The sequence below is a fragment of the Oncorhynchus clarkii genome, chromosome 3 (genome assembly GCF_045791955.1).
Source record: "Oncorhynchus clarkii lewisi isolate Uvic-CL-2024 chromosome 3, UVic_Ocla_1.0, whole genome shotgun sequence".
NCBI classification, from domain to species: Eukaryota; Metazoa; Chordata; class Actinopteri; order Salmoniformes; family Salmonidae; genus Oncorhynchus; species Oncorhynchus clarkii.
The window spans coordinates 58,386,143-58,395,966 of record NC_092149.1 but is presented as its reverse complement, the minus strand read 5'-3'; positions in this window follow the sequence as shown (position 1 = coordinate 58,395,966).

The following is a 9,824-nucleotide window of genomic DNA, read 5'->3' as shown; positions in this document are numbered from 1 at the left end:
CCCAATAGGCTGCGCATCTCGATAGTAGGTTCACATTCAAATTAGGAACACAGACAGACACCACACTTTCACTTAGCCTTTCCCTTATTCCTCCATTTGATTAGAAATAATATTGCAGTTGTCCTTTGAATGCAAAAAATATTAATCCTTAAAACTAGAGACGGATAATCAATATTCCATATTTTTCTAGGCACCGTCAGAGCTAGAATCTGTTCTGAAATGGTTCCAATGTTAAGGCTACATAGCGTTAATTTTAGTTCATATTCTTTATTTTAATAACGAATAGCCTAAAACGTTTGATGACTCATTATTTTGCAGATCAACGCCCTCCACTGGTCACACTTTAATTACTAGGGGTGTAAACAAACAAAACATTCATGCATTACTTATTACACAGTATGTATACGTATGTCGTGTGTGTTGTGTGTATGGTAACTGTTGAATGACATATAATCAATCACATGTAGTCCTACATGTGTATTATCTCTCTGTATCTCTTGTACAAATCTAGCACACCTCACTGACACTATAACACTATATTTTGCAGAACCAACGGGGAGTGTGATTGCTCTTGGTAAATAAATAAACAAATCAATCAATCAAGGACACATAAAAATTATCTGCCTAAAGATACACTTCAGAAGAATTATGCCGCAGTTGTATTTTAAGTCTGGATGTTGAGTTTGATTTGTGTTGTGTGGATGTAAGAGTCAGAAGAACGAAACTGCTTGTGTATGAAAGTTATGTTATTTGAGTGAAGTGTAGAGAGAGAGAGAGAGAGAGAGAGAGAGAGAGAGAGAGAGAGAGAGAGAGAGAGAGAGAGAGAGAGAGAGAGAGAGAGAGGAGAGAGTTGTTAATAAGATATGGTTGGGATTCAGATCTTAAAGCTATTGAAATGGTCTTTTAACCCAAACTGCTTATTCACCTTTTATAAAGGAAAATACTACATAAGTAGTTAATTTATTAATATTAATGAATGTATGTTTTTGTTTCTCATTGCAGTTAAAAACAAACTATTCTGAGGGTTTGATGTGACATACGTCACCTTTCAGAGCTATTTATTGGAGTAGGAAATAGACATGTATAGAGGGGCTATAGCCTACATCAAATGTAATTGAGACACTTCTTTCATAATGTAAGCCTATCACTGATCAAATTAAGCTGTCAATTTTGTCATTATCATTTTTGGATCTTAGCACAGGAAATAGCTTAACATGAACGAGACTCTCAATAACAAACACCCAGAATTGAGTTGATTGAAATAAGTTATGTCTTGTGAACACATTTTTATTGCATAAATCAAGTAAAGTTATAGTTCCTAATCACACACATAATCACTCGTTTTTCCCTCCTGACATTGCCTCCTATTCATGGAATTCAATTGTCGTAAAAATATCATTGGTTCCATGTACAGCATTTCAAGCATGACTGGATTCCACTTGAAGTTAAGATCTAAAAAAAAACTGTAATTTGCCAAAATTACAACCTCCTCACCAAGGATCAGGTGTCTTGTAATGGTGGAGCGAGGACTGCAGAGGGCCCAACCTCAAGATAAGGATTATTTAACTTCAGGATAAAAGAAGAGAAAAAAAAAAGAGAGAGAGAGAAAAGAGAAAAGAGAGAGAGAGAGAGAAAAGAGAAAAGAGAGAGAGAGAGAGAAAAGAGAAAAGAGAGAGAGAGAGAGAAAAGAGAAAAGAGAGAGAGAGAGAGAAAAGAGAAAAGAGAGAGAGAGAGATATTGTTAATTTCCCTTTTGAATATTACCTACCTCACTTGCTTTGGAAATGTTAACATGTGTTTCCCATGCCCATAAAGCACATTGAATTGAATTGAATTGAATTGAATTGAGAGAGAGAGAGAGAGAGAGAGAGAGAGAGAGAGAGAGAGAGAGAGAGAGAGAAGATGAATGGAAGGTGTAGAAGGAGGGGATTTGTATGAAGGAGAAGAGACATGGTACCTGAGGAATGTGGGAGATTAAAATAGGTTAAAATATTAGCTCAAAAAAAGGATGAAAGAGAGAAGGGGTGGAGAGAGAGAGAGCACACACACTTCCACTAATTGAATCAAATCTTATGGACTAATGACATCACTCATTGTGGCATGTCATAGCTAGATTTATTTGTGATGGTGTGTACAGAATGCCTACAGAAAACCCACTGCAATGATTTTACAGTACACTCAGGCTCAGGAAAACCATCAAAGCATATTAATGTTGTATATTTTTTTGACTGCCTATTTTTAGACTTTTATGCATTCATTAAATCATCCCAAAAGTATCCCACTGCCAACAGTTTTAGGCCATATTTTGTTAATTCCATTTTTTTCTGAAAAATAACAACTGAGTAAAGTTATAGGACTATACCTCTTCCTCTTGACCAGGGACACTGCTCTGCATGCAATGCAGTCTGGGATATCACATCCATTAACGTTATCAAAGGCAGGCCTGTCAATCAGAAGAGACAATGGGGATAGTGAAGAGGACACGTCTACAGACAGAGGCCTATTCATATAGCGGGGAACATCAACTCTGCAGTCATAGAGCAGAGGCCAGGGCTCTACCCCTCCACTTAAAGACTTGAGACCTGGATGACTACATATAGGCATTACACCCATTATCAGTAGATCGGACACTAGAGCTGGGCTCATCCCATCTCATCCGCCTGTTTAAAGTGCACTTTGGAAATGGCCTCATGATAAAAGAAAACTGAAGCTGTAACTTGACCTTTTCTCCAGAACTCTCTGGTATTTGTCATGTGGATATAAAGTAAGCAAATTCTGACTGCAAAATGTATTTGTGACATTGTCTTTGAAGAGCCCTTACAAGTGAGTTTTACTGTATCTTCTGTTTGATTTCCACACCTTTCTAATGCATTTGTAAACCCAACTAAATAGCCGTTAGCCCAGAGCGGTGTGGGACTGTATGTTCATGTCGAGTCTGTAAGTGTTTTGTCCACACATCAGAGCAGGGCTGTAGAGACAAGGCTGCCAACAACCCCTCGTCTTCTCCGTCAACACCTCAGACAGGGTAGCATGTTGGGACTAAATGCAACCATCTATATCCTAAACAGTGAAAGACACACGTCTGCTGTCGTGCACCATAGCCATGCATGATCAATCAAATAATCACATTACTGTAATCATAATCTCGGCACCCAAACCAAATCTGATACTCGATGTCACGACTCACGAGAGACTACTCTGAACACAAATGCAAATGTTTTATAAACTCCAACCCTTGAGGGACTTAATGGAAATGACCTTACCTGCTCTGACTTGTGACCCTATCTTGATACAGCATTGCTATAATACACAGTGACCAATCTACTTTGGTCCCACTAAAATACCATTAGTGTACATCTTTTAGGCAACAGTTATCAACAATCTAGTCTGTATATAGAGATTCCAGACATTTACATCTGTGTAATAGAGCACCTTTACTTCAAACACCCTGAAGATCTAAAGAGCCTTAACAAGTCACCCTCTCCAAACTGTGAATGGTAGGATCCACCTGTCTTGTGACCTGGATCAGAGGCAGGGTCATGCCACCCTGTGGTCCCTACAGGGGGAGCTTAGTCTGTGGCCACCCTACGCCCTGTCCATGGACATCAAAGGACATATCCCAAAACATGGAGAAGATAGACAGAGACAGAAAGATAGTGACTTAAACAGAACCAATGTCTTATGCTATGTTTGTTGATGTTTATCCACAGACAAATAATAATTTATACATAATTGAGGCTGATGATAACAGAAAACAAATTTGATTGAATTAATAGAATATTCCGCAAACTGCCCGAGGTCAAGAGGCGGGAAACAACTAGTGAGAAGATCTTTGAAATTCTTTGACGTTAGATCCATAAGCACAAGACACAACCAACCTCTGACTGTTGATAATTGGACATATCTTCTCAGCTCAGTCAACCTGAGAGACTAAATACAGGTATTCAATGAATTGCTCTGATGGGTTTCAGCTTATGTTCTGTCGAGGCTTGACAGCATCTCATCTTAAAGTGCTAAGATGATGTTGAGGAGTTGCCCCCTGCAGGGTCTTAGTTACTGTACCTGGACATTCCCTTCAACTGTGCTTTAGATTTAACAGGGTCCGTACAACACACACTGAGATGAAGAGGTTGGAGTAAATAGTCCATGAGCCACTTAAGGCTGAATTAAAGCGTTGGCTTTGATGGGATACTATGAGGAAAATAAGAAAAATGATAAAGCCTCAGGATATGATCTATCCATCAACAACTGTTTCTTAAAAAAAATATACTGGCCACGTTCGGAAGTCATTCATACCTTTTTATAAAAGATGGACTGCCAAGACCATCTGCAATAGAGCATTCAGGAAAGCTGATAGCAACTAATCTTTTCTCGTTTCTCACTTTCCCACCTTCCTTTTCAATCATCAGCTCCTCCTGTTTTAACCTTTATCGTAGTCAAGTCTTCAGAAGTCGCCCTTATTAGTATAGCAGAAGTTCTGGATATCCAGGACCAGGCTTCACCAACAATCTCTTTGAAGAGAGAAAGAGATGCCTGTGAACTGTAGAGGAGCTGCTACCGTCTCTCTTTTCACACCTACAGCAACAGCCACCTATCCAGTTCCGAATGGAGCCCTAGTAGCATAACCAGTCTTGTGTAAACAGGAGGTGTGAGATCCCAGCAGGTTCTTTGGCATCACAGGGCCTCTCCTGCTGTGACTGAGTAATGGGATGTGGAAAGCAGATCACAGGGCTGGTCTGAGGAGCCTTGAGATCAGTGTTTTCACTACACTACATGGGAGGAGGGCCTCCATACCTACTCCAAGGCTAGAGCCTGACCTGCCGTTACCACCCCAGACATGAAGGGGTGTCTTTGGGGTGGTCTGGAAGGCCGCGACCCTCTCTGCTGGACCTCCCTGGGCTTCAGATCTGAGAGGGCATAATGACTAACCCAGACAACATGTGTCGACGGCTGGCAGGTTTATGAGGCTGGTGACACATGATGAGAGGACCTGTAGAACCAGATTAAACATGCCAGCCTAGCCAATCAGTATAACTGATGTTGAGAGCTAACTCAAACCCTAAGCAATGACAACATTGTGGGAGCCAAAGGTTTCAATTCTTCCCATGTTACTGTACATGAATCATTGAGCATAACAGCTACATGTTACAAACCATTTCACTGTACTTGAGCTATGGGAAATCACAGGAAATCTTACATATACTTCACGTACACAGTTATATCAGTGCACAGTAGTAAATTGAGTCTCACCAGAATATGTACTGTAAGAGAAAATCAACGAGGGGCTATGCGTTCTCTGGAAAATATTGAAAGACTTGGAAGGTGTGTTCAACGACGCGCTAACGGAGTGCAACTAACTTTCCACGGAGTTGCATTATTTTCCAGAAAACGCATAAAGCCCTGAGTTGATTAATCCCTTTTATACCATCGCTATAATTTAACACATTTACCACTATAAATGTGTTCATTTGCCGGTAGAAATGTGTTCAACATCTACTGAAGTATCTAGCAAGTTTACTAGATAGCAACAGTAGTTGCCTTGGTAACCAAACAAACAGACTTGCTAGTTTAGCTAACCAAACCATCAGTCCTAGCTTGATATGATGAAAATCGTATTCAACAATGTCAATAATGTTTTAATTTGACTTTTGCTTTCAAAAGCAGCTCAAACGTATAACAAGTAAGAACTATAGCCATTGAATTCAACCGTGCTGATATACAGTGTGTTATAGGGAAAACACGCACGCTCTAGAAGTCCCTTCAAGCTAATCAGAAATGAGTATTCAACAATGCCATGGTATACAACTGGACACATAATATAGTCAAAAGGTGTGTGTAACCTGTCAACATTTGTATCTGAGACATACAGTATAACCTGAGACATTTTTAGGATTGGGAAGAGAGTAATAGTTTAACCTGGGGATGTCCCCATCCACACACCCTGATCAAACATTGAATGGTTTAAAAAGACACTGGGTTGAAAGAGAATTGAAAGAGAATTGACCCTCCCGGCACAATTACTATGCATAATACATTCCAAGGGTACTAGGATGGCATATTAGAATACTACTGGCCCAATTTTACTTGAAACTAGTCTGGTGATCCAAATCTCCCAGGCTGCACAGACAAAGGGTTCTTCTTAGAACATGTAACCTATGAAATGGAACAATTTGTCCAGAGTCAACAAGAAAAACAAAAGAGTACAGTTTTAAATAACTTCTTTCATTCACTTTCAATACTAATCTCCTTAGTTGAAAAAACTAGCCAGCCACACCACCTCGATCTATCAGCAGACCCTTTCCTTTGAGTCATTAGAGTTCCTGTCTCTCCTTTGGTAAGAGTCTCACTGGGGTTTGGCCAACCCTTCGAGACTCAGCTTAACCTTGTATCAAGGGGCTAAGATCCCCATAGCAGAATAAAGTGCTGGGATTTCTCCCTCTGAAATACTGTCAGCCAATTAGCATTGTGAACTCTGCCCTCACATCGGAATGTTAATCCCCGATTGGCCGTCGCCGTGTAAACATACCCGGACAAAGACTCATGTTAGGTAACCAAAACCCACCACCAACCAATACTGTGACTGTAAGAGAAGGACAACTAGGGGCCTGAGGAGGAAACAAAAATTGTTCAGAGGGGAAATGGTCAGATTTTCTATTAAACATGAGAAAGAGGTAAGTGATATCCACTTTTAGAGGCCTACCTGCAACATCAGAGGAAGAGTATACAGTTGAGAGAGAGAGAGAAGGAAGTAAGGAAGGAAGTAAGGAAGGCAGGAAGGAACGAAGGAAGGAAGGAATGAAGGAAGGAAGGAAAGAAGGAAAGAAGGAAAGAAAGAAAGAAAAAGAAAGAAAGGGGGACAAGAGGTGAATATGATTGGCATGCATACTGCTGGTCAACCAAGCATAGCAGAAAGTCTTGACCGTACTTAGTTGATCATTGACGTCTTGGCTCAACCATTTCATTACAGAAGCATTATGGGATTGGCCTAACTCAGTTATAAATGTGGTTTGGTTACCTAATTGCCCAGACCACTTCAAATGTGCCTATTGATAGAAGTCATGAGTCCCAATACTAAACTAATGCTTTTCTATTTTCAATCCATTAATTTATTTTTAATAACTTAAAAGTGACATATAATCTAATACTGTGCTTCAGTGGATGATAATGTCAGAATTGGATTAAGTTTAATTCAATAGAAGATTGTCTTTATGCAATTGTTATGGCATAGTAAAGCAGGGGCTAAATGCGGTCCATGTGAAGCATTACAATGCAACTTCATCCAGTATTAATCCCATACAGTCACAGAATTGTATCCTGTGGATCTAACATATCTATCAATAGCATTTAGTTAAGATGTATTCCATTGCATCAGAATGTCTTGATCAAGCAAGTTTTTTTAATCTGAGCCAGCAATACATTTTGCAATCTGCTCCAACCACTGACAGTAAACGGCTGACAGACAAAGCAGCCATTGGGGGCCAATCTGGGGGGGGTATGTGGGGTGGCTCGAGAGCGTCACTGGGTCTTTGTGAGACCGATGACTCCAGAGAGGGTGGAAAGTAACAGGCTGCAGCTCCATGCCTAATAAAGCCAGAACAAAGCGAGCAGCGGCCAGAGCAAACAGCGTGCGCACACACACACACACACACACACACAGTCCCAAGTCAACGGCTGTCCAGTGAGGCCTCTTCTGTGAAGCCAAAACAGCCAAACACACACTTTCACTGGTCTTGGACAATGGAAACCCATCCCCCAACGTATTGTGCCTCCTTGCGCACACACACGCACACACACACACCCTGACTGTTCTAGATGACCTGTACTGTTTTTAGAGCATGTTTATCTCTGTAATAGTCTGGTTTAAAAAACAAAAAACACATGACAAGGCAGAAATGAGAATGTTCCCCCAGGGCCTAATTTCAGGAAGTGAGTGTCTGTTTTGACAGTCCCTTCAACACCCTCCTTCATGGTGCACCCAAGGGCTAGGTGCAGGTGAGGCCCCTACTGGCTATACTCTCACTGGATAGGGGTGTTATGGTAGCTCACAACCAACCATGCTAATCTATCATGCATCAGGCTGCAAGCCGAGTGGCTTTCTTAAAACACACTCCTGAGAAAACAAGGCAAACAGAAGAGCTTCTGATAATAACCCCCCAGCTCCCATTAACACTATCACAGCAAATACAGATTACCTCTCTGATCATTAGGATATTGGTAATTGTACAATATGAACCCTGTAAGGTGGAGATTCTGCAAATGTGAACTGCCCTTTACGATTCTTCATAAAACTAATTGCGTTAGTTTGAAACATTTGAGAGTTTACCATTTAAACGGAGACAGGCAGTCATGGTTACCAAGCGCTGAGAAATAAAGGAACAAACATTGTATGGCAATTCATAGGAAAAGTTATTACTTAAGTGATAATGCCCAAGAAGCCGGTGCTTGGAGAATATATTGGCACGAGTGTTGTTGTTAGCAAACCGTGCCAATATATCCTCCAAACACCGGCTTCTAGGGCATTATCCCTTTTATACAAGGGGTTACCAACATATTCAAATAAAGATTGACATATTTTCATAAAAACATAATTTGTATGAATATATTCATACTATTTCATGCTTCCACAAAATATAGCCCTGACACAAATCTAGGGTTGCAACCCTAGCCGGCTGGCCGTTCATTCTATCGGTTAGGTTGCCAGAGACCCAGTAGTTTAGTCTTTTTGTTCGATATCTATGGACGCGAGCCAGTCGTTCGTTCTAAATGTTCCATCGCCATGCTGTCTGGCAAACGTTCTTATCCCTTGCTTGCTAGCCAACTTCCACTAACACAGTCACATCAAACAGTACAGCCAGAATAACAGAAATGAACTGCATTTGCATTTGTTTAAGCTGTTTCTAGTGACATTTATTTGGATACATCCATAACAATGAGCTAATGATACACGATTTTGCCCGGCATAGACAATTTGATCTCTTGCCAGGACACGGTTGTCACTAGTTACCACAGCCACAAAGTCATAAACCCTGCCTGTTTCTACTCGTTCTTCTCTTCTTAAAATCTGATTTGAAACCAAACCTCAGCCATAGCCTTAACAACACTGCTAACGTTATGCCTTACCCTAAACTTAAATTATGACCAAAAAGCTTTTTGTTCCAATAATCATTTATGAAACAGCCAAGTGTTACTTTGTGGCTGTGGTAACTAGTGACAACTCCAGGACACAGTTCAGAGGAGCTAGACAACTACACTAACGCAATCACTTCAAACGGCATCTGGAAAAACAGCAAACTAGCTGTGTTTCATTTTGTTTGACCTGTTTTTCTATTGAAATGTATTTATATGTATCCATAAACATTATGCTGATTCATGATTTCAACTGGTTGAGAAAAGTTGCCTGCCTGTCCATCTCGTCCCAGCACTTTCAAACTATGAAACAGTTGAAGATCGAATTTCCATATTGAAACAACGTTACAGATGTCAGAGAGACAGACAGCACATTTTATACAAGCTGCCACTGTTGAAAACGAAATGATAGTCTAAAAGAAAATGGGAGATAATGTCTAGATGCTTTTTACAGTAGAGATCAAGTTCCTAAATTGCCTGGCTGGGCTGATGCGATGGTGGATTAAGCAGTGAGATGGAACAGTAAATAGGCATTTCAATGTAGCCTTAGTGGGTGGTAACATGGGGATTAGACACCGGCTGGAACTCGGTTTTAACCAATCAGCATCCAGGATTAGACCCACCCTATAATATGCCATAAATAACTGAACATTCCATGGTTTCTTGACATATTCAGTAAATATCAATAAAACACGATAA